Below are 13,864 nucleotides of genomic sequence, written 5' to 3' on the forward strand. Positions count from 1 at the left end.
GTTTTGAGTTTGTTGTACTGTTGTTGACTCCTTTTAATTTTGAACATTTAGCAAAGTAACTTTTTTTTATTTACAGCTAAATAAATGAAAGGTCTTAAGACAACCTAAACAGTTCAGCTGCATCAACAATTAACAAACAGCCTTCAAAGAGAGTGATGCAACAGACTGCTATTGCACCTCCCACAACCTAAGCATAAGCACCACTCTTCTGAACGATGGTAACCCCAAAAGTCAAAAATGCAACAAACTCTTCTAAATATCCAAGATAATTGAACATTCATCATTAACAAGGCTTTTTCCTTTCTAAAAACTCATAAAATAACACTTCATTTCAAAATTGACTTTCCTAATGCAGTCTCACGCAAAGCATGCTGGGAACTGAATTTCATTCTCAACAAATCATCTTGAATTAACTTGTTGAAATTAAGTTAAACTAACTCAAAAGTAAGAATTAGTTACAGGAACTCAAAACATTTAAGTTAGGAATTTTTTTTATATAAAATTAAGTTTACACTACTTAAACTGTTTAATTTCTTTGAACATTCGGGTTTACAGTGTGGCGCTTGGGTATAAATACCCCATTTTAAAGTTATCTGGTCTTATCTAAACCCTTTCTTAACAACAGTGGATTGTAAATAACACAATTATAGTAAAAGTCAATGACTGGGAGACTTGGATATTTTATTGAAAATCTGTTATGTACATTTGAAAAACATAGAAGGGTAAATTTTACCCCGTAGCGGTTCTAGTGTTAAAACAAAAAAAAACATGGTTTTACTACAGATGAAACAAAAAAGCCATGGTTACTGTAGTAAAAGCATGGTTACCACAAAATAACCATGGTTTCAAAAACCATGATTTAAAAAAAACATTAACATTTACATTTAGTCATTTAGCAGACACTTTTATCCAAAGCGACTTACAGGGAGTTCAGCGAGCAATAAAGTGATATGTCATACAGGAGCAATAATACAATAGGTGCTAATACCAAGTTACTAGTTTCAACAAAAGCCAAAAACTAAACCTGTGAGAGAAAAAGAGACGGTTAGTTGTTTTTTTTGTAACACTTTACATTAAGGTTCCATTCATAAAGCATTTATAAATGTGTTCATTAATGATTATTAAGTCATTTACAAATGCATTATAAAGCAGTTATAACCACATACATAAAAAGGGGATTCTAACAAAATACCTGCCAAATAGTGAGCCATTTTTAACTCACATGTTGTAAATGCTTAATAAATGTTTTTAATCATTATTTATTTGACTCGAAAGCAGATTCATTATTATCTTGATGTTGTTTGCAAAATAGGCTGTCAGACGGATGTTGTTTTTCTTATTATTGTATATTTCAAATTTTATGTCACTATTCAAACCATGTTGCTTACCTGATCCGATTCCGAATGTCTTACGGTACCCTTCAGAATGCCTTCAGATCATGATGCTTATCCAAAGCAATTTTTTTCTTGCTTACCAAGATAAATTCATCAAAGTTTTGATCACCTTTGATCATGTTTTATTAATGATTCAATTACTTCCAATAGCTAATCAAAACCAGAAAACATTTGTTTATTATTTATTGAAGAATCAGGATGCTTGCTGACAAGGCTACATCTCTGATATGAATCATACATTTAGAAGTATTGACAGCCCATGAAAGTGCACTTTAAAGAAAAGTGGATGCCTGTGAAGTATTCATTCACAACTACAGTCTCCAGTCTGACAGACTATTTTGCAAATGCTTTATAAAGGGAACCTTAACGTAAAGTGTTACCCATTTGTCTGTATTCACAGAAGAGATGGGTTTTAAGTAGTTTTTTGAATGTTGAAACATATTTAAAACATGGTTACTTTAGTAAAACCATGCTTTTGCCAATATTAATCAATGGACCAAAAAACCAGGGTTACTGCACTTTTCCAACAAAAAAAAACATGGTTGATTTTCGTAAGGGGTGTGGAGATTTTAGCTGCATATTGCAGTGAGGTTGTGAATTGCAGCTAGATAATTAGATTTGGGAAAAGATCTTTCAAATGCAAAAAAGTCTTTTAGAAGCTTAATTTTTCTAAACAATATTTAACAATAAAAAACTTAGTTTGTGAAATACACCTACTGCAGCATGACTTTTGTAAGGAACGTGCCATTTTAGAAATTCCATTCCAAGTTTTTCAGTATTCCATTTATCCCAGCTGTTCACAACTTCTCAATCCCTCCTAAAACATTTCCTATACCACATAATGATGACACGTCTCAGGCAAATCACGTTTTATGGGAATTACAAGGAAACATCGAAGCAAGGAAAATTATCAAATCAAATGGCACTATAATGAAACTTTTATGAGGCCCAGAAGAACACCTGAGATGTCGTTGATCAGGGTCACACTGAGCACTTCATCAGGACAGCTGTAATGATTTTACCAATCTGCTTTATTCCGGCAGTAACCATAGCAGAGGCAGGAGCCATGCAGCGGGCAATTGCTTTACAGTCACTGGGACAGACCAGAGACCTCCCATCATTAAAGGTGATGATGGACCCAAAAGGGACATTGACACAACCTCGCTCCAAATCATTGCTGCGACCTGACATCGATCTCAGAATTCAGTCGCCATGGATTTAGACAGGACCACCAATGACTTAAGTTATGTGATGAGTTAAAAACTATTTTGAGGTCATTATTGGACAAAAATAAATTAGTTTTTACAGGCAGAACGCAAACTCTTTTCCTTATATTCACCAAAAAGAACTTTTACTGCACTCCATATTTAGTTTTCTAAATTCTGAGATTATCCTTTTTGTAACATCTGCAACCATGATATTTCATGTCATTCTCTCCATAGACTTTAATTCAGTGGATCCTCCTCATTTTTAACTGATGTGTCTACTGTATGCTATTTATTTTAAGAGGCATAGATTTTATTGCAGAGGAAGACCACTTACATATTAAAGGTGCAGTGAACTGGCCGTTTTTTGTCATGGCTCTGCCTCACTTAGTCATGTTTTTCTTGGTCCTGTGGCAGAGCCATGACAAAGCCTTTGGTTTTATGTGAGAAAGCCATGAGTTGTTGATGTTTTTTACTTCTCATGTGTTTTCTCGTGTCTTGTTATTGGCCCTGCCCCTCTCGTTTCATGTATTGCTTCCCTGCCGTGTCTAATGTTTCTCACCTGCCCTGTGTCGTTATCCCTCGTTTGTCTTGCCCTATATAATACCCTCATGTTTCATTGTCCTGTGCTTGGTCATTGTATTCAGTCTGTTTTGCGTTCTGTGTCGTTGATGTAGCCCGTGTTTGCCGATATTGCCTGATCCTGTTGTGCTGTCCCGTCGGTCTAGGTAAGTGTTCAGTTTAGTTAACCGTGTCAAGTGTTGTTTAGTTCAGTTTAGTGTCAGTTAGTCTTCGTCCTGTTCATTATCCTGTTTGTGCTGTGATACCCCATCGTGGGTCTTTGTTTTGTGTTTTTTTTGTCAAGAATAAAAGTATTTTTGTTAACCCCGTCATTGCCGCTGCCTGCGCTTGGGTTCTTCTTGTCAGTTCGTGACAGTTTTTATTGTTTTATACTATTGTCTGATGTCTACGTATGACATCCACGTGGTTTTTACATTCGAAAACATCAAAATCAATAAGTAATAGGCTATTTTCTAAACGCTTGGTTTTTAAGGGCGGGCCGCATAGAAGACTTGGAAGTAAACGCCCACTGCTATGATTGGATAGCAGCTTGCGTAGTTGACTTAGTTGGAGCCTTCTGTGAATTTGGTTAGACACGTACCGTTACGTAATTTGATTTTACTCAAATTTACTGACTTATTTCCCGGATGTCATGGCAAGGCTTTGCGTATAGTTTGTATAGCCTATAATTGTATGATGTTTAGTGATATATGACCGTACATGTCAGCATTTAAGACCCGCGAACCGGACAGAAGATCACCGCGATCGCGGGTCTCAAATGTTATAGTTTCCATGGCCAAAATGACCCAGCACCAGAAATAATATCAAAACACTTCAAACAGCCTCCATTATTCGCAAACGGTGGATAAAACCTTGAAAAATTATATATGAGCCCACCAAATCACAGAGATGCCGATTACAATTATTACAAAAGACTAGAGGTCCACAGGTAATACTATCAGGGCATATCAAGCGATCTCTAACAAAGCAATAGTGACAAATATGTTTTACTCACATAAGATTGCTTCGCCATTCCTATTGGATCCAATATTGACGGCACAGCACTGCTTTTTAATTTTAGTCTCTCCGCAAAGACTTGTGTTCAAGGAATCCGCGTTGAAATGAAGCGAACAAATGCTCAATGTTTTCCCCACGTGAGCTGGAACGTCTTTAAAAATGAACTTCAACCACACATTCCTACTGTCGGAATCCGAAGGAAGGTTATGCAGCGACTGTGTTCTTTTGTTCTATGTGTTCTTCCACAACCAGGTACTGCACAATATTTTGCGATCTTTAACGGCATTATGCTTACACTCGCTCTATCTGGTTTTGTGCAGCTTGTGTTCGGCTCTCACTAAATCGTTGGTGTTTCGAGTCTGACGTCATAACCCAAACGTGTTTTTTCGTCAATTTTAAAAATCATAGGTAGTTTAGATGGTTAGAGTAAGGTTAGGGTGTGGGTTAGGGTAAAGGTTATGTAAGACTTGAAACACCAAAGATTTAGTCAAAACCAACAAGCCACGCCCACGGATCTGACTCGAAACACCAAGGATTTAGTGAGAGCCGCTTGGGGACTTCAGTACTGTCATGCGCGAACCAGTGGGCAGGGCTCGAGAAGTAGGCGTTGATATTCTTCTGTGGAGGCGGTGTTCAACCTGTCATTCCAGGACCTGCCGTTCGCTGAGCCTCGTGTCAATAACAGTTGTTATTTCAGTAACAAGGGCGTTTTCAGGTCTGACACTTACAGGATGTTCGCTTGAATACGATTCCCATCTTATATAACAAAAGCTAGGGTTAAAATTGTGGTCTTAATTCACTGCACCTTTAAAGACACATAGTAAAAATGTAGATTGTTGCTTTTATTCTAATAGATTCTGCTCTTTCCTCCAAGCAGTCCGGAGCTGTCCCGAAAATAGCTGCCTGGAAAGCGGTCCCAACATGGCCACCAAGTGGACCGACTTTAAAGGGAACTTGTTGTAACCTTGGGGCTCCTGATTTCAATCAATAATGGAAACAACTAAAACCTTTTTTATGCGTTGTTCGTTTACACATTGTGTTTTCACCAAACTGTGAAAATGCTTACACTGAAAACGCCAAAAAGTTTTTCTTAAAAAGTACTAAAGACAATTTTTTCTGTACATTAAGTACAAACTTTAAATACATTCAAATGCATTTATTTAAGTGCACTTTTTTTCTCCTGGAAGCGGAGACACATTATTTACATACAACAAACTCTAAACAGTAAACACACATTAAGGCTGACAAAGGGTGTTAAAAAGCTCGTTTGGCTTTTGTGTGCAGGCACTTTGTGTTTCTGTCCAAAGTGACATCGCTGTCCAATGGCCTTCATCCTTCCACTCCATTATGCAAAATTACTTTGTCTTCTTAACCAACCCTGTAAGCTTATAGGAAGAGTAATTTAGTGGTAAACACAACAGGGTTTAATGCATCAGGGTTTGAGCCAGGAGTGACACTTATCCAGTGCAATATACACATTACAGTATCTCCTTTGCCAAAGAAGCGAAAGCATGACGACACCTTAGTCCTGTGTCAGCCTCTGAAGCGCTTTGAAAGGGAGGGGTGGAGTGAGCCAGTGGTTACAATTTGCAACCTTACCACTAGATGCCGCTAAATATCACACTGGACCTTTAAACACTAGAATTGTTTACAAATTGAAATGTAAAAATACAGTGTCGTTGAGAAATGGAAAAGATCAAATAAAGTAAAAGCATAAAATGCATATGCAGTAAAACCTGTAAAAAGTTAAAATGCACATTTTTGTTTTGATGATCCTCATGGTCATATGTTGGGCCATTTTGATTTTTTTAAATTAATTTGGTTAAAGTCAAGTGGTGCGAAGGCTTTCATATTACAAATATCCATTCAGATTAATGCAAGTGCAATATGTTGCAGCTGTCACAAGACATTTTCCACAAATAGTGGAGTTTTTTCTTAACTAACCATGAAAAAAGAGAATGTGTTCTGGTATATGGTGCTTTGGTTGTGTTAGTCTGTAACTGAGCAACACGGGGAAAACAGGCAAAGCTCATTAGCAAAACCAGGCAGACAGCTATACAATACTCCTCCTTCTAAATCGCTGTCTAATTCGTCATTTCCCAAGTTTGGTTTGAAAGAGACAGCATAAACGGTTAAAAAGTTAATTTAGCGAAATGCATGAAATTGTGCAATCACTGCAGTAGAATTTGATTTTTAAAGACCTAAAAATTGAAGCTCTGTGGTTTTAGTCAATGTCTGTGAGCTCTGAGGTCATCTATATGCTATTCTGGTGCATAAGCGATTGGGTCAGTTCTTTACACTTTTTTCTTATTTTCAGTCTGTGGCCTTGAAGTTATTAGGATTTAGTAATATTTACATTTAATAAACAAGAAAGAGTTCAGAAACCACAGTAGGAAAGGCAATAATGCCCATTGAATCTGGTTCCTTGGGTTCGCGTACCTGACCCCGAGTACCTTTAATCCGAGTACTCAAAGCCAATGAGCTCTCAGCGTTCGGTGTGCCACATATTTATTTCAGTCTTTGATCTTCGTAGGAAAGGAAATGTTAACCCACACATTTTGTGAAAAGAAAAAAATACAGACCTTTCCAAATGTTTACATGTTATTTTTCATGTCGTAAAGAGAAGAGAAGTCGGAAAAAGAGCTAATATTTCAGCGAAGGTGAAATCAGCTGGGTTTATTTTGAAGTAGTTCACTATTTTGGTAGTAATTTGCCCCGTTCGTTTCATAATGTTAGTTTTGGAGAGCTTATTGTGAGAGCGTGGAGCTCTGCTAGATTAACCATCTGCACAGTGTAAACACAGACCTCTCCTGTTCTAAGAAAAGAACTGCAGGGATCGGGTCAACGCTATCTCGTGTGAAACACGCTAAATATTGTGTGCTCTTACACACTTCTGGAGAATTCTCATTAATGTAAAAAAAGAAAAAGTTTGATGACTCAGAATGTGGGCACGTGACAAAGACAAACGTCACATGAATGAATAATCTTGTGATTGCATTTAGAAAGACGAGCGTGATAGTAACGCTCTAGGAGCGAGCGCATGGCTTTGACCTGCAAGGTTTTTTCCCCAGAACATGCTGCGTTTATTGACGCAACTTTTAGGTGGTCCAGTGGAAAGTGGAGAGGCCCCGCACGCTTGGGGTCTGCACAATGTTGTACTTTTTTCCCGCTGCTAAAGGCTAATGTTATTTCTCTCACTCTTGCCTGTTTCATACAGTCTTAATGAGACATCAAAGACGAATCAGCCTAGCTGTGAGTTTAAAGTCTCTGAGGTCACTAGCTTGTGTGTCTGCGAGTTTCGTTGAGGTTGTAGTGCACTGCTGTGAGGTGGGAACTGTAAAAATACAAAGAAGGGCGTTTTATGATTCATTTATGATGGATTTATTATGAGGAAGGTTCCATGAATACGGTATACTTTGTTACAACACTTCCAATTCTAGAGGTACGATCACCTATTTTTCTGTTTTTAAGGACATGTGGTATAAGATGTGTTGGTTGCAATTTTTTACAGCACATTCACGATGTAGTTACATTATACTTTTGGTGTACCTACTCAGCAAAATTTTGGTAACTAGGTGTGGGCGGATCGATCCTGAAGTATCGATACAGAGGTTGTATCGAAAAGGATCGATCCTAATATAGAAATATCGATACTAGTGTGTTTTTACTACTGATTTTATTTATTTACTTATGTAGCTAATAATTGTATAATATAGAAAACCTTTTCCCTACACCTAGTTTTGCACACGTTGCTCCTCTTTGCGCTGCTGTGTTTTGTTGTCCGCCATCACTCAGCAGCGCCAAGCACAAGCAGAGCAAAGTCCATTTACGGAAGTTGTGCCACTCGGCGGCCATGTTTGCAACGACTCTGGACAGCTATTTACGTCACAGTAAGTCCACAGGCCTATCTATTTGAATGGGGGAAGGTAGATATTTCTAAAATTGAAAATTAAAAAATTGATAAAAAATCACAACTAAACAGCATATATCCGATCAATAGTTAAACATGACATGAAGTGTACCATAACTTTGGTTTGCTAAGCTTAAATTGCGCTAAAAATCACCTTTTTCGAGGTCGCCTAATCTACTGCGCCTGCGCATAGGCTGGCCATCGCCTCACGAGAGCCCCACCCCAGAGAATCTTCAGTCTTTCCTGATTGACGATTGGCTCGTTTTACTGGAAGGCCATTTTGACCGTTGCATTCCTCCCCATTCATCATAACGGCAGTGGCGCATCTTGTTAATATTAATATCTTTGAGCAGAGGAGAAAGAAGAGGAGCATCGTGTGGAGTTATTTCACTGCCGTGAATAAAAACACTGTGAACTGCGATGTATGGCAGTAGGGCTTTGGGGGTCAAAAGCCAAAGATTGAGAGTTAAAGTACTTTATTATGTAAGCACTTTATTTAGTTTGTTTTTCAAACAATTGTGTGCACTTTGTTCATAAATTCACTTAAAAAAGTGTGATGAAAAGGAAACATGTTAATTTGTTCTACGATTTTGTCTAAATATAACACTGAACAAAAATGGAAAAGAAGTTTTAAAATCTTTGTTCTTCAGTAATACTTTTGTGCACTTTTATTTTTTTAAAGCTAGAGAAGTAGTACTGGGATAGGGAGAAATTGTTTTGTTTTATATTGTTTTACTGTTCTGTTAATCTGCTATTATTGCTATTTTCCAGTAATAATTTGCTGCAAAGTTCATGTTTGCAAATTCTATTACAGTAATAAATAAATATATTTAACATGCACATGATTAATTAGCCTACAGGCACATTAAAAGCACAAATCACAAAATATTTTATTGGTCATGAAAATGTATTAATGATGCATTCATCTAATAAATCATGGCACTTCATCTACAGGAAAGTAAATGTAAATTCAAGTGAATGCTTCTAAAAGTAAAAAGTATTGGTATCAGTAACGGCAATGCTGGCCCTTCATTTACTTGGTATCGGATCGATACCAAATTTTACAGTATCGCCCACCACTACTGGTAACTATTGTTGGTTTCAAAGTGACAACATAAACAAACGTTACTGCGCATGTGCGCGTTCGTGGGCTGCAATTAACCTACGGTACACATTAACAAACAATAGAGTGCCTGTAGATTATTTCTGATAACAATCAAAAGAAAGCGAGAACCATACTTGGCTAAACTTGTCTCTCCAATAATTTGAATTTCATATCTTTAAACATTATCTAAATATATGTCTTAAATAAAATGTTTCAAAGGACTTGAAATACTGTATAGTGCACAATTCGCCCTATGATTAATTTATTTTAACAGTCTACATTCAAAGAGCAGCGTGAATATTCTACCAAGAGAAAACAAGAAGCCCTTCTAAGGACTAGTGATCCATATGTGTCCAAATCCAGATCTGCACTGGTAGCAACCAATCCAAGAGATAAGACAAAACCAATATGAGCAGAGCTGACAAAAGAGCCATAACTCTCTCTCTCGTGCAACATGATATGCAGCGTCTCACTGTAAAATCTTTTAATTTCCTCAATCCATTCAGAGAGCTTTGAAGTCGACATTTGTAAGCTGTAAGGGAAGTGCTGGACTGGAACATTTAAGCCCTTTTGATGCCAGTACTTCTAAACAATCCTCATTGTGTCTTTCATGATTACTTTATTGAGACAATGTCTGAAAAGGTTAAATTTATGAATACAGCAAAAAATGTTTTGCGAAATATCTGAAACAGTGTCTCTGTACCAAAACCTGGTGTGCTGTCCTGTTGTCTCCGACCTACATAAGCAGTGTGCTGTAAGCCACATCTAGTGGCTGATTTGAATATTCATCCACATTTGTTTTACATCTTTTGAACATTTTGTACAGTCTAAGATTTTAAAATTACAATTATTCATCTGGCAGACACTTTAATCCAAAGCAAACCCCACAACCTTTGCAAAGCAATGCTACACCAACTGAGCTGCAGGAACTCCTGAACATTTTCAGGCCTTTTCTTTGAAGATTTTTAATTAGTCGAGTATGCTTCTGAAAGCTTTACAGACAGCATTAGTGTTGAACCTCTGGACATAGAAATTATTGTTTAACAAATTTATTAGACAACCACCACCAAATGTAAGATTTGTGCCACAGCTTCCATTTCGAATGCTAAAATTTTATTATTGTTGTTAACCTTCCATTTTTGAATTCTCTCTTTTAAATGAAAGGCACAAAATTGTGCTTAATAGAAAAATATTTAAATGGTTGAATGTTATGCTTGGTTCTGACTTCGGAGGTTGAATGTGCCGGCTCAAATGTGGGTATAAAAAACAAAATAAGGGCTATTTAGCTGTTGCAGTTATTTGCCTAAATGAGAATAAAATATGTTTTTGACAGATTACTAAAATATTTTATTTCTCTTTATTATGACAAGAAGGTGATTTAATAAATTTGCTAAGCACTTTATATTGTCGATGTCCTTTCCGAAACCTAGATGTCCAAATTTGCTGTTCTTCAGGAAATGGAAAAAAACAGTGTATTTTTTAAATGATCAAGTGCTGTGTTTTCAAAGATTTCAAGCACTTTTTAATACTTTTTATTGGTTAGATATTTGCAAAACCCAGTGACAAACATCAAGGATGACTAATAATAATGATTAATGGAAAAAATAAAAATCATGAAACATTGAAATATGAGGTTTAAGAGAACACTTTGTAAATAACTAGATTTAAAAACGTTCATAATAATATCTTGGTAGAAATCCAATCAAAGGTTGTTGAAAGTATAAAGAAAATTACATTTATACTGTACAAAAACTTCTTGACACTGCTTGACTGAACACCTTCCCCGTGGACGTGCACATACAGGATTATGAAGAATACATCTATGCTGCATGCCTTCAAATATTGATCTCAAACACTGGTTGGATGAAGGTATCTCAAAACTAAAGGGATAAAGGTATCCCTGATCAAAGTCAACCATCAGTATGCATTATTCTACAGTTTTAACTGGGGTCAGAGCCAGTATAGTAAAGTCTTTCTGTCAAGTCACAGCTGGAAGGTGCGAGGTGAGTCATTTGATGGTAAAACTGCAGGCTGTCACAGCACAATATCAGAGGTGCATCAAGACCATACTAAGCAGGTAAGTCAAATATCAACTTTCAACACTTACAGCTCTATCTGCCAGACCAGATTTTGCTCAAGATAATGTTCTAAAGAAATAATGGAACAAAGAAATGGAGGGATGCATAAACTGACGGTAAATTTCTTTATCCATTATCACTGTCTGGAAATGTTTCTGGAAAGCACTCATATGTACAATGCAAACCAAGAAAAAAGATCTGCTCAAATTTCTGAGCTTTTCTTTGGAAGTTTATTTGAGTAACAGGTGCTTAAAGGAAGCTTTAATCTTATAAAAGACCTTACCAAATAAACTGTCAAACGCCTGGTTCATTTGATAGGACATGCAAAGCAACGGTCTAGTGATGGAAGCGTCCTTTTATGACAAACCATCATTCAAAATAGTCCACAATATTGCGATTTAGGGTGTAGTAGAGTATCAAACAGGTCAAATGCCATGCAAGAGATATCTAACTAATATATTTTTAAACAAATACTGTAGTATCCAAGCTATTTACATTATCAGCCAAACATTAACCCTATACAGCATGTTTTATAGAAAATGTATCTCTATGTATAAATGTTTTTTTTATTGCATTATGACTGGTAATGCTCTAATAATCAGAATGTAACTAACTTTATACTATATTTTTACAAATATTGACCTTTTTCTGTTTTTAAAACAATTATTACACATTACCAAAATGTACGTTAGACAGAGAACGGTATGAATATACCAGGGAACATAAAAGATCATCATGTCTAGCAACTTTTTACAGATACCAAATTCTTGGAGGTTTCACCATGACAACTCACTCACTTTGGTCTTTAAATATGATTGACATTTATGAAATTAATCGGGTCGAGTTGGGGTTTTTTGACAAGGGGCCTTATAACAGCCACCTTATATGCTTTAGGCACATGTCCTAATGTCAGAGATGAGTTAATAATACTAAGAAGAGGATCTATAATTTCTGGGAGCATCTCTTTCAGTAGATTTGTAGGTATAGGGTCTAGCATGCATGTTGTTGATTTAGATGATCTAATGATTTTAGACAGCTCATCGTGATCTACGGTATAAAATAATTGCATTTTCTCCTTAAGGGTGCTGTAGTTAGTTTGTTCAGTGGGTTTCACTTCTGATTGCATTGTTATAATTTTTCTCTAATATCTTGGATTTTATTTGTGAAGTAGTTCATAAATTCATCACTGTTATGTGTCATGAACGTGGGTGGTGAGGACACGGAGACAATGACAGAGGACCCAAGTGCAGACAGGGACGTAAGGGGTTAACAAGACTTTTAATAAAATATAAATACAAAACAAAGACCCACGTGGGGGTAACAAAACAAAACACAAGGGTATAAAACATGACACCAAGGACTAACTACACCTAACCAGACTAAGACAACACTTGAATTAAATACAAAATAACTAAACTACACTGACAAGACAGGAACTCACCACATATGACACACACGACAGTACACGCATACGCAACGATCCACGAACACAAGACAAAGAAACAAGAGGGTACATATAGGAAAGACAAACGAGGGATAACGACACGGGCAGGTGTAGAACATCAAACACTCAGGGAAACATAACGAGGAAACGAGATGGCGGGAACAGAGACGAGACACTGGAAAAACACATGAGAGGTAAAAACATAAACATCTCATGGCCTTCCCACATAAAACCCAAGGACTCTGCCCCGATCCCACCACACGACTAGAATTTCATAAACAAGACGGTGGGACCGTGACAGAGCCCCCCCCTTAATGAACACCTCCAGGTGTTCACCAAGGGGTGACTAACAAGACCTGACACACTGGACCAAAGACAAAAACTAGACAAACATGGTGAACAAGACAAGGGGCAGACATGACAACAAAACCACAGGACTGGGGTGGGACAACAAAAACAACAAACATGAGAGGGGGGTGGGGCAAAACAAGGGCCCATAGGGGGCAGTCCATGGGGGTGGGGAATAGTCTCAGTCCCCGGCTGCGCTCGAGGGCGCTGAGTCCTGGGGGACTTAGGATAAGTCCTGGGAGGGACAGTCTTTGACCCTGGGAGTCTCCCAGGGACCGGCTGGAAAGCCGGCTGGACAGGGCTTGACGCCGGCTGGAAGGCCGGCTGGACAGGGCTTGACGCCGGCTGGAAGGCCGGCTGGACAGGGCTTGACGCCGGCTGGATGGCCGGCTGAAAGGCCGGCTGGGACGCCGGCTGGATGACCGGCTGGATGGCCGGCTGGGACGCCGGCTGGAGGACCGGCTGGATGGCCGGCTGGGTGGCCAGCTATCACCGGCTGGGCAGGCCTGGATGTCGACATGACAGGACAGGATGTCGGCGGCTGGGCAGTGCTCTCTGGCAGCTGGGCAGCATCTCCGACGGCTGGGCAGCGCTCTCTGGCGGCTGGGCAGCAAACAAGGACAAACACACAAACAGTCGACTCGACAGGCCTGGGCACCAGCTGGGAGGCCGGCAGGGATCTGCAGCGGGAACAGGACACCGGCGGCCTCAACCCTGCAGGGGAATCCGACGACCTCAACCCTGGAAGGGAGACCGGCGGTCTCGATCCTGGGCGGGGTTCCGGCAGTCTCGACCCCGGAAG

This window comes from Triplophysa rosa, linkage group LG25 (assembly GCF_024868665.1).
Source record: "Triplophysa rosa linkage group LG25, Trosa_1v2, whole genome shotgun sequence".
NCBI classification, from domain to species: Eukaryota; Metazoa; Chordata; class Actinopteri; order Cypriniformes; family Nemacheilidae; genus Triplophysa; species Triplophysa rosa.